The 21583-nt window shown below is 43.6% G+C and overlaps 1 protein-coding gene and 2 non-coding genes across 3 annotated transcripts in view; all 3 read right to left on the bottom strand.

The window, feature by feature from the left end:
• LOC140717809 (uncharacterized) overlaps window positions 1-21583 on the bottom strand; it is an 845297-nt gene that overhangs the window by 190274 nt on the left and 633440 nt on the right. The window lies entirely within an intron of this gene.
• Window positions 671-742, bottom strand: trnad-guc (transfer RNA aspartic acid (anticodon GUC)). Its single transcript has one exon. It is a non-coding gene; the product is annotated as a tRNA-Asp (tRNA).
• trnad-guc (transfer RNA aspartic acid (anticodon GUC)) lies at window positions 10514-10585 on the bottom strand. Its single transcript has one exon. It is a non-coding gene; the product is annotated as a tRNA-Asp (tRNA).

The following is a 21583-nucleotide window of genomic DNA, read 5'->3' as shown; positions in this document are numbered from 1 at the left end:
ACTTCTGTTGATGGCACTGACAAAGTCGGCTGGCAGGCCTACTGTATTTATTGTCCCAGGGTAACGCCTTTCCATATAAAAGGTGTCTGTAGTCTGAACAAACGTTGTCAAGGGGTTATTACGATTTCGCATATGTAGTACCAAATACATACCCTCTGTCAACGTTGAAGTATGAAGGAGACTACGCAACGTTACTGGATTGTAGAGTTTCTGTTCTGGGGACCTACCAGACGGGCTCGTGAGAGCATCAGTATGGCCCTAGTGTTGCAGTAATTGGATAACAACACAGCCACAGTGCTGATATACTGTAAGTCTGAGCATCAATGACATTTCTAACAAAATGCCAGCAAGCTGCAAAGTTCCCTGTCAAAACTGAACAATATCAAAGGTTCTGTTGGCTGAGAGCGGAGCCACGATTTTCTGTGGTCGGGGTGATGGACTCAGTCTCTGAGTGTAACAACGAACGGTGCGGAATACAGACTCTCCCAGGGAGATTCGAAGATATAGTCTGAACACAACGTCTCTTTCTTCTCGGAAGACTCTACCGTTCGGAGCTCACAGCAGCAAGAGATTTTCCACCTTCCCAAAGTCCAATGAACTGATCACTTCGATGCCAAATTATTTGTCTTTTTTAGATAATATTGCTGAAGTGGAGCAGTAAAATCGGAGTCTCCCCATCGGGGAATTGAACCCCGGTCTCCCGCGTGACAGGCGGGGATACTAACCACTATACTAACGAGGAATTGCTGCTGGTTCGTGATGTCATGTACATATAAGAGCACAAGAGGGTGAACAGAATTCCCTTGATGTTTGTTGACTGCAATACTGAAGTCATATTCTTTGTATCCTTCCCACAGAAGTGTCTCAATTTCATCCAGCTATTCAGTCACATATTGTTTTCAAGCTCGAGCGAAAGGAACTATCATTCGATCCCAACTCCGTGATGTTGAAAACATCATTTATATATTCTGGTTTTGTAATGCGACAGGCAAGAAACGATGTGGAGCTCTTCAAACATTGAAGGGATCATTCACACTTCAGTCCGTTTCCGGACGAATTACTGGGAGTTTTGCATCTCCGGTCTATCGGAAGATAGCGACCCCAACTGGACATAACAGGAACTGCACCAATGTGAGGAATCAGTGACCAACCGGATTCCGACAGCAGGTCGAGCCAGAGTCATGCACCATTCGAGATGGCTCAGGATCCAAGCCCCCTGAAGAATGATGGAACAATGGTGATATAGTAGTGAACATAGCTGTCTTCCTGATTTCCGGCGATCGCAGTTAGCAGTGTTTTCATCTATCATCGAAACTATCAGAAGTAAACAATTCATAGAACCCGATCTGTGCAGATTGCCCTTGGCCGAGTGGTCTAGCCCTGCTTACTTGTGTACGAATTCAGGAAATTGTTTAAATCCATGACTGAGTGCAAAATTATTATTCATCCTGGGCTGGCCAGTCGATCAAGGATGATCCCATCTTTCACATTTACTCGATGAACCGACCAGTGCAGCTTCCTGCTCTCACTCTAACCCAGACTCCCGCAACAAAGTAGAGCACATCAAAACATGTCGGATGATGTGTTCACCCTGAGTGTGTCAGTCCAATCACCAATCCCTCTGTCTATTAATACCCTGTGGGATCCCGATCCACACCCTCTGTCCATTACACGATTAAATTAAACCCTTTATTGTGATTAATAACTGTAAGATAGAATCACAGAAACGTACTACCCTGAAACAGGCCTTTAGACCCATCACGTCCATGCTAATATTCAGGAACCAATCTCACCAGAGGAAAAAAAAACAATTCACTTATGAGCAATTGCCTTCAGTGCCTTGATTGTCGAGGTGCTTGCCCAGACAATTCTCTGATGTTGTGAGTGTACCTGCCTCCACCTGCCACTCAGGCATGGGTTCCAGTTTCCAAACGCCATCTTCATGAAGTTCCTCATCTGAAGCTGTCCAGGTGTACACACGTCAGGACATTTACTAGTATTCTGATAAGGCCCCGCTAACTTGATATGACCTTCAAAGATCTCCGTCACCTCCAGCACTCCATGGATATATCTGAACTCAATCCACTCTCGGTTTATACCGGAACTCTCCATCTTAGGCAAAATCTTTCTGACTATCCACTGCATTCAACACTCTAGTTTGTTTACCGAGTGCGCAGACGTTTCGATTCCTGAATCCGTGGTAAATTAGACAAGTCATAGATGATTTATACCGAAATGATGACCTTTGACCCAATACGCTCCCGCTGCGCCACTCTGATATTGACTAAACGTGGTGTTGCGCTGCTCCATTGTGGACGCTTCCCATTCTTTACTTTCAGTTTTATTTATCGGTTCTTTGCTGACATCACGTGGTTTCTCTTAATAACTGCTCTTTGTTGATGTTTATCGCGCCTATCTCTCTGCCCGTGTCTCTCTGTATTATTTGCCGTGTTTCCTCACCCCTGCCCCATCCTATTATGATCTCTCTGCTGTCTGTGCTTCCACCCATTCGGAGACCTCGTTCCCGACATGTCAGCAATGAACGTGTTTTGCATTACTTATTGACACGGTTTCAGTCGGCCTGCTGTCACACATTCTGTTTAATTTCCACCGTGTGTCTTCCGTATTTTCTCTCTTTGTCTTGTTACGTACCCCGTAACTGGGTGTCTTACCAGCCAAGATAGAAGTATCCGTCGGAGTCTGGTACTATTTTCAAAACAGTGTTTATTCGTAAAATATACAAACCAATACCCACAATGCAAATATACAGATAATACACGTTCGCAATACTAAGCCTAAAAGTGTGGGTATAATAATAATCAATAATAAACAAGCTCTTTCGATATCTAGGGGATAATTAATTGTCATATGTGAATATAAAGTTCAGTTTAATTCATACAGGCTGAGGTAGTTGTTGGTCGATGTGTTGTAATTGTTGGAGAGAGAGAGAGAGAGAGAGAGAGGGAGAGAGAGGGAGAGAGAGAGAGAGAGAGAGAGAGAGAGAGAGAGAGAGAGAGAGAGGGGGAGAGAGAGGGAGAGAGAGAGGGAGAGAGAGAACAGTGACAGCCAGTCAAACCTTCCTTTACGTTCTTGATCCGTCGATGTGTTGTTGTGGCCATTCAGGTATGACCCCTCTGTCCTTTAGCTCGACCGTTCTTCTATGGTGGACTCGTTATCCAGGCAAGGGTGGACACACACACAAGCCCCCACCGGCCTCGCTGTAAACACTGTGAGTTACAATTGACCGATACTTCATTCGGTCTCCGATGCCCGCACACCTTCTCGTGGGATCCAACACTTAAGCAGTGCTCACTAGTGTGTCTCCTGGTACATCTCTTGGTGTGTCTGAGGGGTGTCTCCCCAGACCTCACTTTTATCCCTACTCACGGGGTCTCAGGTGTCAATCAGTTTTGAATGGCTTCGCCCATCAAACCAGCCCACTCCGGCCTTCGCTGAGGAATTTTAATAAACAGAATGGTACCAAGTAAACAACCCTTCTCAGAAACCATAAGTCTTTCGGGAGTCATAATATGGTGGAACAACAAGTCTCTCTCCCGATGTTATCTCTGCCTTATCTGAAGAAAATGTTCCAGTCCCAGTATGTTTTTGTTCCATCTCTTTCTCTCTCATTAGCAGCATGGCAACAGTACCGGTTTGTAATTCTCCAAGGTGAGGGAAAAAAATATTGGCAACTCTGTACCCTTCTGCCCATCAGAGTTGTTCATCCTTCGTAACAGTCTCTGGGCTGTTCTTCGGGACAAACATCAATGGGTTGAACAACAATGTTTTTCTGTCACGTTGGTGTAAAAACCCGGGACCGAGTCTTTTGGCCTACTCGGGATGCTCCGGGAGCGGATATGTTATCCAGTCTGATTCGGGATGCTGTGAGCTTGCTTCTCTTGTTTGCTCAATGTGTGTTTCTTTCTCTCTCTTTCTCTGCGCACTGTCTTATGGTCTTTTGAAAATTGGTTTATTCGAGTTTCTTGCCATGTGGCTGCCTATGAGCAGACAAATCTCAGGGTGTATAATGTATACCTTGTTTGATAATAAATATACTTTGAATCTTTGATTTCTGTTTTTAATAGATTTTGCTTCTAATGCCCTCTGAGAAATGAAGATCCAAACAACCCCCTTCTCCTGCCTGCAGGTAGGGGCCCTGCCTGAAGAAGGATACCTTTAGAGACGGAGGGGGCGCGGCAAAAGGTCAGTAGTTTTGTCTGCTGAGGAGACCTTAAGCATTATGAGCTGATACTATCTGGAATAATCTCATTTCTTCACACACTCACGGAGCCTCATGATTAGGAGCCAATTCTGAAGATGTACGGCTCAATAGGAAAGTAGTTCTGCCCATGTTGGCGGCAGATGATCAATCGTATGTCAAGAATGATGAGAGTCACTCAACCGACAGAATTTCCAATGAACAGCCTGAATTGATAACAAGAGATTTGAAGCACAATAAAATAAACAGTTTTCTTTTCTTTATCCCATAGCTTTTCAGGAGATGGTGACACAATTAACAGTTTGGTAGAAGGATTAAAGGAATTTCTAATTACGTGGACACAAGTGACTCTGAATGGATCCGCTTAAACGGCGGTGGAACATGATTAGTGAAACCTCAATGAACTTCTGGTCTACTGCCCTAATCAGTCACCATGGCAACTGCGACCACTCAGCTCGGGAGGCATAAGGATATTTTTCACGGGATCTCATCACTATGTCCCGGGTGATTGAGCTGGACATCAGCGGTGGTGTCAGAGAAACCGGACAGACACCCTCTACACATCCACTTGATCTTTCTATATTCAATGGGTTTCAATGAGATCCTACCTCATTGTTATAAATTCTAACGAGTGTACGCTCAGAATCTCCAAACACTTCTCTTATTTTAGCCGTTTCATTCCGGGATCAATCTCGTGAAACCCCACTGAGCCCACAAAATGCCAGCGCATCCTTTATTAGAAATTGGGCCCAAACTTGTCTGCAACCCTCCAAATGTATCTGATCAATGTCTTACGATACACCATCATTATATTTGTGCTTTTAGATGCTAGTCCTGGCGGAATGAAGGCTAAAACTGCATTTGCCTGCCTTACTCATCGACTCAATCTGCAACTTAATATTGATGGAGCCCTGCAGTAGGACTCCCGAGATCATTTGCTTACTGATTTACAAATTTGGTCCCCGGTTGGAAAATAGTGTACATTTTTGTTTCTTCTACCAAAATGTATGACTCTGCACAACCGTACTCTGTATTCCATCTACCACGTATCTGTCTATTCTCCAAATCTGTCCAAGTACTTCTGCGAACTTCCTGCTTTACCAGGCCTTCCACCTCATTTTCATTCACATACAACACCATTAATTTCGTCATCTAGAACATCGATAGACAACGTACAAGGCCAAGCGCTCTCCAGATCACCTCTCGTTATCGGAAAGTGACTAAAAACGCTATTTTTATTCCCAGCCTTTGATAGATATATAGATAGATAGATAGATAGATAGATAGATAGATAGATAGATAGATAGATAGATAGATAGATAGATAGATAGATAGATAGATAGATAGATAGATAGATAGACAGATAGATAGATAGATAGATACTTTATTCATCCCCATGGGGAAATTCAACTTTTTTTCCAATGTCCCATACACTTGTTGTAGCAAAACTAATTACATACAATACTTAACTCAGTAAAAAATATGATATGCATCTAAATCACTATCTCAAAAAGCATTAATAATAGCTTTTAAAAAGTTCTTAAGTCCTGGCGGTTGAATTGTAAAGCCTAATGGCATTGGGGAGTATTGAGCTCTTCATCCTGTCTGAGGAGCATTGCATCGATAGTAACCTGTCGCTGAAACTGCTTCTCTGTCTCTGGATGGTGCTATGTAGAGGATGTTCAGAGTTATCCATAATTGACCGTAGCCTACTCAGCGCCCTTCGCTCAGCTACCGATGTTAAACTCTCCAGTACTTTGCCCACGACAGAGCCCGCCTTCCTTACCAGCTTATTAAGACGTGAGGCGTCCCTCTTCTTAATGCTTCCTCCCCAACACGCCACCACAAAGAAGAGGGCGCTCTCCACAACTGACCTATAGAACATCTTCAGCATCTCACTACAGACATTGAATGACGCCAACCTTCTTAGGAAGTACAGTCGACTCTGTGCCTTCCTGCACAAGGCATCTGTGTTGGCAGTCCAGTCTAGCTTCTCTTCTAACTGTACTCCCAGATACTTGTAGGTCTTAACCTGCTCCACACATTCTCCATTAATGATCACTGGCTCCATATGAGGCCTAGATCTCCTAAAGTCCACCACCATCTCCTTGGTCTTGGTGATATTGAGACGCAGGTAGTTTGAGTTGCACCATATCACAAAGTCCTGTATCAGTTTCCTATACTCCTCCTCCTGTCCATTCCTGACACATCCCACTATGGCCGTGTCATCAGCGAACTTCTGCACATGGCAGGACTCCGAGTTATATTGGAAGTCTGATGTGTACAGGGTGAACAGGACCGGAGAGAGTACGGTTCCCTGCGGCGCCCCTGTGCTGCTGACCACCGTGTCAGACCTACAGTCTCCCAACCGCACATACTGAGGTCTATCTGTCAAGTAGTCCACTATCCAATCCACCATGTGAGAGTCTACTCCCATCTCCGTTAGTTTGTGCCTTAAGATCTTGGGCTTAAGATCTTCCCACCAGTCGCCAATATATTGTCGATGCTCGTATCTTTCCAGTAACACCGTGAACTCTAATTTGTTTAGCAGCCTTTTCAGTGGCACTTGAATAAGGTCTTCTGAAAATCCAAGTAAACAACATCCCGTGGCTCTACTTTTTCTATTCTGTCTGTATTTCCTCAAATAATTCCTACAGATATGTCAGGAAAGATTTCCCATTAAGGAAACCAATTTTGTCCTTCACGTTTTACCAGGTGCCACCAAAGCACCCAGAAACCTCAACCTTAATAATTGACTCCAGCATCTTCCCAACCACAACAGCCATGCTAATATGTCTGTAACGTCCTGTCTTTTGCTTCCCTGCCGTCTAGAAGGGTATCAGGACATTTGCAAATTCCTAGTTCTCTGAACCATTTCAGAAAGCAGTGATTCTTGAAAGATCATTTCTAACACCCCATAATCTCATCAGCTGCCTCGTTCACAATCCGGCGGTGTAGTCCTATCTGCTCCAGGCGACATCTCCTTTCAGGTCTTCCAGTTTCCCAAACAACTTCTCATTAGAAATAGCAACTACACTCCCTTCCGTCTCCATATTCATTCCGAATCCTGTAAACGCCAGACGAGATGGATCAGTCAACTTTGACCCTCGTAAACTGTGCCTTGAGCTTCTGTATCGATTTGTGGGTGGTAGTAATCGAAAAATTTCTTCCGGATCCTGCAGATACTCCAGGAAACAACGGAAAAACAGGGAAGAATCCATCGTTACCGTCTGTCTTCCCCATATTTCCACAGATTCTGACAGGATCGCCTCCATCAAATCTCTTCTTGTTCTCTTGTGCTCTAGGGAATAAAGCTCGAACCCATTCAACTCTTCCCTACAACTGACGTCGTGAATTCCTCGCATCATGCTTGTAAAATTTGTCTGCCTTCTTTCAAACTTACTGGTAACTTTCCTCCAGATTTGTGACCTGTCCAGGACACAATATCATAAATTAGGCTCACGAATGTATTACACAACGTCAACACAACAACCCAACTTCTTTATTTTGATTGATGAAGGCTTGTGTATCAAAAGTTTTTTTTTAAACACTCTGCACGTTTGCGAAGGAATTATGGATCTGTATTCTCAGATGCCTACGTTCTACAATTATTCGCAGTGCCCCACCTCTCACCCAACACGTTCTCCGCATGTTTGTCCTCGGAAACATTTCATACCTGTCTGCATTAAATTCAATCTGGCGTGTTTACAGCCGTACCCGATGGCATTGCAAGCTTTGATAACCTTTCCTGCTGTCCACTCTGCCCCCAGTCTTGGTGCAATGCCCAAATTTGTTGATCATATTTAGCACATTATAATACAGATCGTTGATATGTATTACAAACAGCAACAGAGCCAGCACCCATTCCTGCATCACTCCATTCGTCACAAGCCTCCAGTCAGAGAGGCAGCATCTACTGCCACTATCAAACTGTAATGCAGTTTACTACCACACCTTGGTAGTGAACGTTCTTGAACAACAACCCATGCGGGCCCTTGTCAAAGGGCTTGCAAAATGTCCATGTAGACAACATCAACTGCTTTTCCTTCATCAAATTTCCGGAAAAATTTCTTCTAAATGTCTTTAATAAGTTAGCTTCCATTATTTCATTGCACAGAGAATGTCACAAACTCACTACTCCCTTTTATATCTAGTTTCCTATTTACTCCATCCTAAATTTATTCCCCCAAATATTGATGTTAGGACCCCCAGTTTTAGCCTAGAGGAAATAACTTTGCTGCCCCTATCTCGTCTACTCCTTTCACAATTCTATATGTTTCACTAAGGTTTCCTCGTATTCTTCTGAATTTCAGCATGCATAATCGCAGTCAATTCAACCTCTGCTCGGTGACAAACTCGCCATCAATATGGTCATCCTGCTCCTCAACATCAAGGAAACCAATAGTTTTATTCACGAAAGGAAACCAGAACGGCATGCGATACACAAAGTTCAAAGTAAATCTATTATCAAAGTACAATCAGTGTATGTCCCAATTGCCACATCAAGATTCATTTTCTTGCAATTATACACAGTAGAACAAAGAAATACCATATAATCAAAGAAAAACATACAACGACTGAGAAACAATCAAGGAGAAAAAGACGACAATATCTGCAAATACCAATGAACAAGCAAATTAATAAGACAGGACACGCGTTAGAGAGCCAATAATAGTGAGGACATCGGTTGTTCAGAGCTGACGTGAGAGAAGTTATCCACGCTGATTCGTCCATCCATGATCTCACCAGAACCCAAAATATTCGACTGGAGGCCAAATGGAGGTGACGAGTTTCGGGCAAGAATGAGTCTGTTTTTAACTTTGGTAACAATGTTGGAGCTGTGAAGGGACCACTTGGCTCAAATGTCCAAATAAATTACACTTCCCAATGGTACTGTTTTGACGATGGCATTAAATTTCTTATAATGGACAACATGAATCTTCATCTTTTAAGCTGCATCATGAGGATGAGGGTGAAGTCTGTTAATGCAACTACGGGGTAATGGATTCAGATGTAGGTAACAGTACGTATCAGTCGTCAGTGATATCACAACTTCTGTTGATGGCACTTACAGAGTCGACTGGCAGGCCTACTGTATTGATTGTCCCAGGGTATCCCTAACCCTAACCCTGATGGTGTCTCTAGTCTGAACAAACGCTGTCAAGAGGTTATTACAATTTGGCGTATGCAGTACCAAATGCATACCATCTGCCAGCGTTGAAGGATGAAGGAGACTGAGCAACGTTATGGATTGTAGTGTTCCTGTTTTGGGAAACTACCAGACGGGCTCGTGAGAGCATCAGTATAGCCATAGTGTTCCAGTAATTGGGTAACAGTGCTTGATTTTCAGTCTGAAAATCAATGACGTTTCTAACAAAACGTCAGCAAGCTGGAAAATCTTCTCTCAAAACTGAACAGCATTAAACGTTCTGTTGGCTGAGAGCGGAGGTAGTTGTGCCATCACTGGCCTGGAATGATCCACAAACATCCTTGATATATCTGAGAACAACGTCAACTGTAACCATGCAAATCCTGTTAGAGCCCCTGCTAGGAAGTTTGTGCAACTCCAGTTGTTGATAGTGAACATTGTTTTAATTTGTTGCCTGACAGCACTCTGCGGAGTGATGACCCAAAGCACGGCTGCCTACATTATTGATTAACATCCCTGCTCTTCAGGATAGTCGGTGACAGGATCACTGAGGAGACCTGAATTCTCTGGGCAATTCAACTGCAACCACAATGCATGTTGTCCGTTACAGAATGGAAGGGAAGTGGGAAGAGCTACAGCAAGACAAGTTAACACAGCGCCTCGGTGAGGAGTGTTCACAGATAGTTTGCAGTCAACCACGGCAAAAAAGGTCTTTGTAAAGTCTGATTTCCCATTGCACAGCAGGGGCCTGGAGTCATTATGCGTACCAAAAAAGATGAGGATGCAAATGAAGAGTTCTAGGGTGAAAGTTAATGTTGGTCAGTTGCTTTGCTAAAGTGGTGGGGCCATGAGGGAGTTGATGGCTGACAACAAAACCCACGGTTTAGTGTGGTGTGGTCGGGGTTATGGACTCAGTCGTTGAGTGCAACAACGAACGGTGCGGGATACACTCTCCCAGGGAGATTCAAAGAAACAGTCGCAACGCAACGTTTCTTTCTTTCTTCTTGGGAGACTCTACCGTTTTGCACTCAGAGTAACAAGAGATATTCCACCTTCCCATTGTCCATTGAACTGATCACTTCAATGCCAAATTATTTGTTCAATTGTTTTTGCATTTTTTAGAAGAAGAGCTGTAAAATCATCGTCTCCCCGTCGGGGAATTGAACCCCGGTCTCCCGCGTGACAGGCGGGGATACTAACCACTATACTAACGAGGAACCGCTGTTGGTTCATCATGACAAAAACCTGAAAGAGCACAAGAGAGTGAACAGAATTACCTTGATGTTTGTTGACTGCATTATTGCAGTTAGTTTCTTCTTGTCCTTCCCACCGAAGTGTCTCAGTATCCTCCAGCTTTTCAGTCACCGATTGTTTTCAAAGTTTAGCGAAAGGAACTTTCATTTGAACCTAACGTCGTGTTGTTCAACAGATCATTTATATATTCTGGTTTTATAATGCGACAGGCAAGAAGCGATGTAGAGTTCTTCGAATTCTGAAGGCATCAATCTCACTTCATTCCGATTCCGATCGAATTACTGGGAGTTTTGTATCTCCGGTTTGACGGAAGATGGAGACCTTCACTGGACATAACAGGAATTGCACCAGGGTGGGAAATCAGAGTGACAAACCGAGTTCAGACAGCAGGTCGAGCCACAGTCATGCACCAGTAGAGATGGTTCAGGACCCAAGACGTGCAGAATCATGGAACAGTGGTGATATAATGGTGAACAATTCATAGTAAACAATTCATAGAACTCGATCTCTGCAGACTTCTATCGGCCGAGTGGTCTGACCCAGCTAACTCGTGTACGAAGCCCAGAAATTGTTTAAATCCATGATTGAGAGCAAAATTATTATCCATCCTGGGCAGGCCAGTCGATCAAGGATGGATTTCCTGTCTTTCACTTTTTCTCGATGAACCGACCCGTGCAACTTCCTGTTCTTACTCTAATCCAGACTGCCGCAACAAAGTAGAACACATGACAACATGTCGGATGATGTGTTCACTCTGAGTGTGTCAGTCTACTCACCAATCCCTCTGTCTATTTATACCCTGTGGGATCCTTGTCCATTACACGGTTAAATTAAACCCTTTATTGTGATTGACAAATGTAAGATAGAATCACAGAATCGTGCCACCGATTCAGCACGATAGGCACCTTAAACAGGCCTTTCGACCCATCACGTCCATGCTGACATTCAGGAACCAATCTCACTAGAGTGGAAAAAAAACCAATTCACTTCTGAGCAATTGCCTTCAGTACCTTGATTGTCGCGGTGCTTGCCCAGACAATTCTCTAATGTTGTGAGTGTACCTACCTCCACCTGCCACTCAGGCATGGGTTCCGGTTTCCAAACACCATCTTCATGAAGTTCCTAATCGGATTCTGTTTAGGTTTACACACGTCAGTACAGTTTACTAGTATTCTGATAAGGCCCCGCTAATTTCATATGATCTTCAAATATCTCTGTCACCCTCCTCATGGCTCCATAGACCCCTTTGTTCAACTGTAATACTGACACTTCCGGTTTTCCCTTCTCCCTCTCAAATTGCAGATAAAAAAACTTATCATATTATGTTAGTAACTTCTAATGCTTCCTTTACCTCATGTTCCCTTAATAAATCCGATTCATTACATAACACTAAATTCAGAATTGACCTCTCTGGTAGGCTCCATTACACTAAGAATCCATCTCGGAGCACTTCACAAACTCCCTTCCTTGGGGCCCAGTACCAACCTGATTTTCCCAGTCTCGCTGCATGTTGAAATTCCCCATTACAACAATAGTTGCGACATGCTAATTTTAGCTTTTGATTCAACTTCCACCCAAACCTCCCTGTTCCTGCTTTCACCGGCAAGAGGAATTGGAAGCAAACAGTTTGCTATAATAAATAGTATGTTATATTAAACAACATATACAACAGGACAGTAACTATAACATGGAAAAAAATCATTAGTGCAATTGTTTCTGTGCGCGCATGTGTGTGTGTGTGTGTGTGTGTGTGTGTGTGTGTGTGTGTGTGTGTGTGTGTGTGTGTGTGTGTGTGTGAGAGAGAGAGTGAGTGTCACCAGGAAGAATCTGAAGGACTGAAGGACAATGAGAGACTGCAGAGACAAAGGTAGTGATCGGTCAGTGTCGGTGGTCTCCGTTCAGAGATGAATAATTATCCAACAAAAAAGATGAAATGTACGTGTAGCTGCTATGTGACAAAGCTCTACCGGCCTGTTTACACCCGAGACGCTGCTGAGGTAATGCCAAATAGTTTTGATGTATTTGTCTCCAATCGCCCCAATAATTACAACAGAGACAATGGTATTGAATTAAAGTGTTTGCTCAAACATCTGTAACTAAGAAATTTAGTGAGGTTTATAACTGTATCTCTGGAGACAGATCCTCTGTATAAATCAGGGCCGCTTGGAATGCATTGTCTATCTGCCGGGCTGTGAATAGAGGAGCAGCAGAAATCAGAGATTCACAATGAAATGGTGTATCCACTCATCCGGCGGATTCGACATGCTTACTCTCCTTGTATTTCAGCGTTTGGAATTCCCGGTAAGCCGCAGTGTCAGCTGCCGTGGGTGGATGTTGAAGTTTAATTCCAATGTTGTGATTGATCCTGCCACTGCCTTAAATTCTCACGTTCCAGTGCCGGTATTTCGCATTTCAGGAATGGATTGGAAACACCGCGGCTATAGATTCAGAGACTTCTATCTAAAAATAAACCTCCTCAGGAAATCAGCGAATCGGCCAATTTCTGTGGGTCTGAACGGGTCAGGCAGCGTTTTGCCAGCGGTTTGTGATCGATAATGAGATGTTCGACTCTCTGGTTTTGGTCTTGTAGTAGCTGCACTACATTTGCAAATATGTTGTTTATACAGCCCGCGGAGTTTATGCCAATTGGCCGTGTGCATTTGAATGTGAGTGATTGTCTACTTAGGAGCAAGAATCAAACCATCGATTGCACTAACACTTGAGCAAATGTGAGGAGTTCGGTGTTGCAAAACGAAACTGTTGTGGATTTTTTGTAAATTGTCTGCGATATGAATGAATATAAAGCAGATGATGGACAACACAATGAAGTGGATGCTGAGTCAATTAACACAACCGACGTGGTGCTTCATAGTTATCAATACTGTGAAATATTTTATATAATATCTACATCTTACACCGTTACAGACATTTGACTACGGCACCGAGTTTGAATTCATCTCCTCTGCTTCATTGAGATGGATTCAGTGGGAGGCTGTGAGGTTATGTCAGATTCCGCTGTATCTGTTGGAATCAGTCAATATTCTGTTGTAAAGTCAGTGAGGTGGCAAATGCTGGAATGGGAAACAAACTCGGGGAATGCTGGAAACACTGAAACCCAAGCAGCGTGTATGGAAAGAGAAACCAGTTCACACCAGTGGCAGCGGAATCTCTGAGATCAGTTCTGAGCAGAGATACTTTGATTGTTTTTCCACATATTCTGTTTTGCCTGAATGAGAGTTTCCAGCATTTCCTGATTTTGTTCCGTCCTTCGGCTGTTCTGTCACTGACAGGGATCGCCATGGAAGTTGATAATTGTCTAATAGAAGAATCCTGCCATTAGATTTATTCATTTCATTCAGACGAGACACGAAGGGCGCCGGTAGAAAATGTTCCATCCAGTATTGTCCCTAAGGAGTTTTTAGCTTTAGCTTTAGCTTAGTTTTAGCTTTCCGCTGCCACTTCACATTTCGGTCATCAGTAAGGAATCCGTATTCAGATCATATTGACTTTATTTTACTGTGTAAACTCCTCTCTGTCTCCGCCATGTTTGCGCCCTCTTTCGACCCTCCCACCGCTAAATGCAACAATAAAGTGGAAATATTACAGGATCCCCTCAAACTGCTGCATTGGCTTCTGCTCAGTATTTTATCAACTTGTGGCTTCCTGTCTCTCTTCCAGCAAACTTGGTGGCGATTGTGATCCTGTCCCGAGGAAAGTGTGGTCTCTCTAAATGTGTCACTCACTACCTGATGGGAATGGCAGCGGCCGATCTGCTGGTCATTATCTCCGATCCGCTGCTGAGGTGGACTGTTCGGATTTATTTTCCCCGATCATTCCTGCAAATCACTCCTGTGTGCAGACTCAGTTTATGGTTGGTTGCTGCGAGCACTGCGGACTCAGTCTGGCTGACTGTCGCTTTCACCGTCGATCGATTTCTGGACTTTTGCTGTGAGAAGCTGAAAACAAAATATTGCACCGAGAAAACGGCGGCTGTGGTTATCGGGACAGTGGGTGTGCTGGCCTGTTTGCTGACTGTCCCCTGAGTCTTCGTATACGGGCCTAAAAAAGTAATTGATGGTGTTCCCTGGTACTGTGTTTTTACACCGAGCTTCACAAACTCTCCCTCATGGGCGGCATTTCACATAATTGACCGCGTTTTAACCCCTTGTGTCCCATTCATTCTGATTTTGCTGTCCAATATTCTGATTGTCAGGCGGATTCTAGCGGCCAGTCGAGCCCGCAGGGGGCTCCGGGGACAAAAGAGTGGAAAGAATGTCAAGGACCGGGAGATGGAGAACCGACGCAAATCCATCGTTTTGCTCTTCAGCATAACCGGTAGTTTCATATCGTTGTGGGGAACACGGGTGGTATTTTCTATCTATAGACGGATTTCAATGAGTTTTGGTTATTCTGTCGCGGATTCCCTTTACTTCACACAACACACAGCGGGCATGCTGAGGGCTCCCAGTTCCTGCACTAACACGTGTATTTACGCGCTGACTCAGAGCAAATTCCGAGAGGAACTGAAGAATGCGGTGAAATACCCACTGAATCGGATCTTAAAATTTATGAACGGTGAGAAATAAATGCTGAAAAGTATTACAACTCAGCTGCCTACCTGCTCCCTATTCTATCCCCTCACTTGTGGGTAGATGGAAACAATGTGATGAAAAGATGAACAAAATAAACATCAGAGAATCTGTATTCGCTCGAAATAAAAAAAAACACATAGAGTGAGATCCTGATGAAGTGTCTCGCCTCGAAACGTCGAATGATTACACTTTTCCTCATGCAAAATGCTGGAGGAACTCAGCAGGTCAGGCAGCATCTATGGAAAAGGATAAACCGTCGACGTTTCGGGCCGAATCCCTTCATCAGAGTCCTGTCAACTGTTTACTCTTTCCTATTCTGTGTGTGTTGCCTTAGATTTACAAAACGGCTGTATACAGCTGATCCCGACGGCATCACTGGCCTCACCAACCCGGAGAAATCCCCTTTGCACAACATGACCCGCCCTGTTAAATTGAAGATTGAGTTGAATCTGTTACACCTGCTTCCCGGTTCTGACAAAACTGCCTGATCTTGGAGTGTATTTTCGTCTTTTATTAACAAATCCTGCTTCCGTCATAACCCGTCATCACACTCTTTTTCTCCTCCTTCTCTACCTGTAGGATCTCCTTGTTAATGCCAACTTGAAATATCTTCCTGCAAGGGAATTTTCCTGTTTTATCATTGAAGACAAAGTACCGTTACGTTCACTTATCTCTCTGTTAGAGATAGAGAGATAGAGAAAGTGAGCACAAAGAGGAGAAAGCGCGTTGGTTGAGGGCGGGAAGGAGAGAGCGAATCAGACATCGCGATGAAAGGGCGGCGGGAGGGTGAGCTCCAGAAGGAAACATTGCGAGCGGGAGACCAAGTGGGCAGGAAGAGAGAGATGTAGAGAGAGAGATACTGAGAGCGAATGAGACATCGCGAATAATCGCGAGGAAAAGACAGAATGAGAGACGGAGAGGGGGAGGGAGAAAGAGAGTGCAGCGAATGAGACGTCGAGAGAGAGAGAGAGAGAGAGAGAGAGAGAGAGAGAGAGAGAGAGAGAGAGAGAGAGAGAGAGAGAGAGAGAGAGAGAGAGAGAGAGAGAGAGAACAGGCTGCGTGACATCGCCGGACCTGTGTTTCCTTTCCAACACTATGATCGGCATGTTTAGTAGATGACAAGTATTAAGTTGAATTATGTGCAGCTACTACTGTAGACATTTGTTTTGCTTTCTATATTAAAATCAGACGAGTTCAAACAAAGCGTTTTGTTTCGACACGCGTGCAGGCTCCTTTCTTTGCGGATGCATATGTAAATATCCTGAGTTGAATAAAAAAAAGAATACAATGAATGAATTTTAAAACAATTTTCATTACAGACAGGATATTAGAGGCACATGATAAACAGGGATGGAACTAAAAACAGAGAAAGGACCTGGAAAGAGAAGTTAGGGAGTTGTGGAGAAAGTTAAGAGGTAGGAACTCTGGGTTTGCATTTTAAAGGTTTCTTCAAGTGCCACATGTTTTTAAGGTAAGATATGGTAAGTTCGTACACTTAAATGTGCGTCTAACAATCTGGTGCAGGAGGGAAGGCATCAGGAACACAGATCTTTGGGCTCTCTTCCAGGATAGGTGGGACTGGCGCACGAAGGATGGGTTACATTGAAGGGGATCTTCTCAGAGGAATCCTGCTGGAGAGAACCTGATGATTTTTACCAAGTGGCATGTGGAGGGGGATCTGGGATACAGAGCTACACGGCAGTAAGTAGCATTGAGCGGAAGGTAGCGATGAGGTGAAACAACCCTAAAAAGAAGTCAAGATGGGGCACGTTAATGAGCACAATGGCACCAGAGGGCAAATGTGAGTTTATTTCAGCGACGGTTTAGAACAGTGAAAGCAAATATACTTAGAGCCCGAATTAGACATGGCACAGCGATTCATCCATTGCAGAGATCTGGTTGAGAGAAGGACAAGACTGGTGTCTCAACATTCCAGGACTCATACGATTCAGACAGTCCACAGTGAGGTAAAAGAGTTTGTGGATCTATACTGCTGGTCAGGTAGAATGTCACAAGATTGAGGACATCCCAGAGGATCATCCAGTAAGACAATATGAGTGGAACTCAGGAATAAGAAAACCTGATCATTCTAAAAGTTTTCAGATGGTTATGGGTAAGGATAAGGATAAGTCTGAACCTGCAGGTGGATGAATAGAAACATAGAAAACCTACAGCACAACAGAGGCCCTTCGGCTCACAAAGTTGTGCCGAACATTTCCCTATGTTAGAGGTTACCATATTTACTCATAGCCCTCTATTTTCTGAAGCTCCATGCAGCCATCCAAAAAGACTCTTAAAAGACCCTATTGAAAATCCTCTACAACCGATGCCCGCAGCCCATTCCACGCACTTACCACTCGCTGAGTAAAAAAAAACAACTTACCCCAACCTCTCATCTGTACCTACTTCCCAGCACTTTAAATCTGTGTTCTCTTCTGGTAACAATTTTTGTCCTGGGAAAAAAAAGTCTCTGACTATTCACACGATCAATGCCGCTCATCATCCTTTACACCTTTATCAGGTCTCCTCTCCTCCTCCGTTGCTCCGAAGAGAAAAGGCCGAGTTCAATCAACCTGATCTCATAGGGCAAGCTCTCTAATCGAGGGGTCTGACCAGGGTCCTATATAGCTGCAAAATTACCTCTTGGCTCCGATATTGAATTCCACGATTGATTAAGGCAAATACGCCGTATGCCTTTTTAACCACAGTGCCAACCTGTGCAGCTGCTTTGAACATCCTATGGAATCGGACCCCAAGTTCCCTCTGATCCTCCACAATGCCAGGAGTCTTACAATTAATACTATAGTCTGCAATCATATTTGACCGACCAAAATGAAGCACTTCACACTTATTTGGTTTGAACTCTATCTTCCACTTCTCAACCAAGTTTTGCATCCTATCAATGTCCCGCTCTACACTCTTACAGCCCTCCACACTATCCACAGCACCCCACAACAACCTTAGTGTCATCAACAAACTTACTAACCCATCCCTCCATTTCCTCATCTAAGTTATTTATAACAATCACGAAGAGTTAGGGTCTCAGAACAGATCCCTGAGGCATTCCACTTGTCACAGATCTCCATGCAGAACATGACACGTCTACAACTTCTCTTTCCATTCTGTAGGCAAGCCACTTCTGGATCCACACAGCAAGCTCCCTTTGGATCCCATGCCTTTTACTTTCTCAATAAGCCTTGCATGAGGTACCTTACGAAATGCTTTGCCGAAGCATATACATTACATCTACAGCTCCCCCTTCATCAATCTGTTTAGTCACATCCTCCAAAAATTCAGTCAGGCTCGTAGGGAAAGACTTGCCCTTGACATAGCCATGCTGACTATTCCTAATATTATTATACCTCTCTAAATATTTATAAATCCTGCCTCTCAGGATCTTCTCCATCAACCTACCAAGCACTAAAGTAGGACTCACTTGTCTATAATTTATTGGGCTACCTCTGCTCCCTTTCTTGAATAAGGGAACAACATCCGCAACCCTCCACTCCTCCGGAACCTCTACTGTCCCAATTGATGATGCAAAGAACATTGCTAGAGGCTCAGCAATCTCCTTCCTCACCTCTCACCATATCCTTGGGTATATCTCATCCGGTCCAGGCGACATACCCAGTTGATGCTTTCCAGCACATCCTCTTTCTTAATATCTACATGCTCAAGCATTTTAATCCGCTGCAAGTCATCACTACAATCACTAAGATCCTTTTCCATAGTGAATACTGAAGCAAATTATTCATTAATTACCTCTGCTATTTCCTCTGGTTCCATAAACACTTTCCCAATGTCACACCTCATAGGTCCTATCCTTTCACGTCTTAGCCTCTTGCTCTTCACATACTTGGGATTTTCATTAATCCATTCCCTTTTGGCTCTCCTAATTTCCTTCTTAATCTCCTTCCTGTTAGCCTTATAATCTTCTAGATCTCTAACAATACCTCGCTCTCTGAACCTTTCGCAAGCTTTCCCTTTCTTCTTGACTAGATTTACTACAGCCTTTGTACATCACAGTTCCTGAACCCTACCATAACTTCCCTATCTCATTGGAACGTACCTATGCAGAACACCACACAAATACCCCTTGAACATTTGGCACATTTCTTCCGTATGTAACACTCAGGCTTCATTAACTAACGGTCGTCTAGCGGAAGCTGCTATCTGCCCGGCCAAACGGTGTAATCACTTTTGTGTAGATGCTGTGTAATGCACCCCGGTACAAACACACAACATAAAATACCAGACAGTACATGATATGCGATTAAATTATTACACGTTATAACTCTTGCTTTAGCTATGTGCTTAGCAGAGAAACAGAATATAAAAGAAAAATAATAAGCGCCAACTTTTAATAAAATAGTTCGTGCACATAAATCGTTGCAGCTACGCAGCAAGTACTCCTCCACCAAACAGCCTCTGCCGAAACACCGCCAACACTCGGACCCTTGGGTTCCCGTCTCCGCCGTCCGGTAGTCCGCCTGCTCTCCCCACACGCCCTTCCTCTTGTTCCTCCTCGACCGAGAAACCGCTAAAAGCTCAGTTCCCAGACATACAAGACTAGAATAGGATGTCCCGCATTGGTTAGTTCCCCGTTACCTGTTATGACCAACACATCGCAGCTGCAGAGAGCCCAATGCATCAGCAGTTAGCATTAGAGAGAAGCCATCGCATTACCCTGAGCAGTTAACATTACGGATAATCCCACACGTACCATGTCCTGAGAACATATGTTCCCAATTTAACCTTCCAAGTTCCTGCCTGATAGCCTCATAATTCCCCTTACTCCAAGTAAACACTTTTTTTTTAACTTGCCTGCTTCTATATGTTTCCAATGCTATTGTAAAGGAGATAGAATTATGATCACTATCTCCAAAATACTCTCCCACTGAGAGATCTGACCTGACCAGTTTCATTTCCGAAGGTCAGATCAAGTACAGCCTCTCCTCTTGTGCCATGAAACCTTCCTGAACACACCTAACAAACTTCACCTCATCTAAACCTCCCGCCCTAGGGAGATGCCAATCCATAATCGGGAAAATAAAATCCCCCACCACGATAAATCTGTTATTATTATGCCTTTCCAGGAACTTCTTCCCTATCTGATCCTCGATATCCTTGTTACTATATGACGGCTTATTAAGAAATAAAACACGCACTAGAGTTATTGCCCCCTTCCTGCTCTTAACCTCCACCCACAGAGACGCCGTAGGTAATCCCTCCATGACTTACACCTTTCTTGCAGACGTGACCCTATCTCTGATCAAACGTGCAACGGCCCCACCTCTTCTGCTTCCCTCCATGTCCTTTCTGAAACATCTAAATCTCGGCACTCGAAGTAACCATTGCTCTCCCTGAGCAATCCAGTTATTTGAAATTTATATGAATGTACAGATCGCGAATGACACTAACGTCCGTGGTGCAGATAGTTCAGAGGGCATCATCAAGCAAAGTGGGCTGAGGATAGCCTTCAAACCAGAATTGTATTTTATACAGTTAAGGCTGGAGCACTGGGGAGTCTTGTGGAATAGGGTAAGGTGACAGCATAGTTGTTTTCACAGGAAGTGATTGAAAACAGGACACTAAAAAGAGGACTTTGGTTTCACAACAAAGGTTAGAGATTTTAAATGTTGTGTTCAGAGATTTAATTGGAATACCTTTGTACAGGAGAATTGGAAGTGGTCTTTTAAAAATGTATTCAAGAGAGGATTATTTGCCAATACATAGATAGTCCCACTGAGTATTGGGCAGGAATGTGGGAAAATGTCACTGGATGAGAACATAGGCCACAGGATGAGAAATTGTCAACACAGGCCACAGGATGTTTCAAATCAATTCTGGAATAGCGAGATGGATAGAAAGAAATGAAGGCCCTTTTCATTATCATAAACCCGATGTGAATAGTGTGGGTGAGAAGTAGTTACAGTGCCTTGAAAAAGTATTCAGCTGCAATATTTTGTTTACATAAATGAGAATTACAATGAGGTGTTATGAACAATTTAATTGAGAATATTTTTGTGAAGTGGCTCTTGTTTTCCACAGAAGAGCACAAACACATGGACAAAGGTTAAGCATAAGAAACTAAAAATTCAAAAACTGAATTGTTTGCAGTTCATTGGTATTCATAACACTTGGTCAGTCGTAAACTGAATCACATTTCACAGTCATTACAACCAATAGTTATTTTGGATAAGTCTCTTTTAGCTTTACACTACGTGATGAATCAAGACTTGCCCATTCCTCCTTGCTAAATTGCTCAAGCTGTGCCAGATTAGTTGGATAGCAATCCTGCGGTCTTGCCAGAGATGTTCGATTGGATTAATGTCATGACTCTGACTGGGCTATTCACGGACATCAATT

This window comes from Hemitrygon akajei, chromosome 28 (genome assembly GCF_048418815.1).
Source record: "Hemitrygon akajei chromosome 28, sHemAka1.3, whole genome shotgun sequence".
Lineage (NCBI taxonomy): Eukaryota > Metazoa > Chordata > Chondrichthyes > Myliobatiformes > Dasyatidae > Hemitrygon > Hemitrygon akajei.
This window is presented reverse-complemented; position numbering and strand designations above follow the sequence as displayed.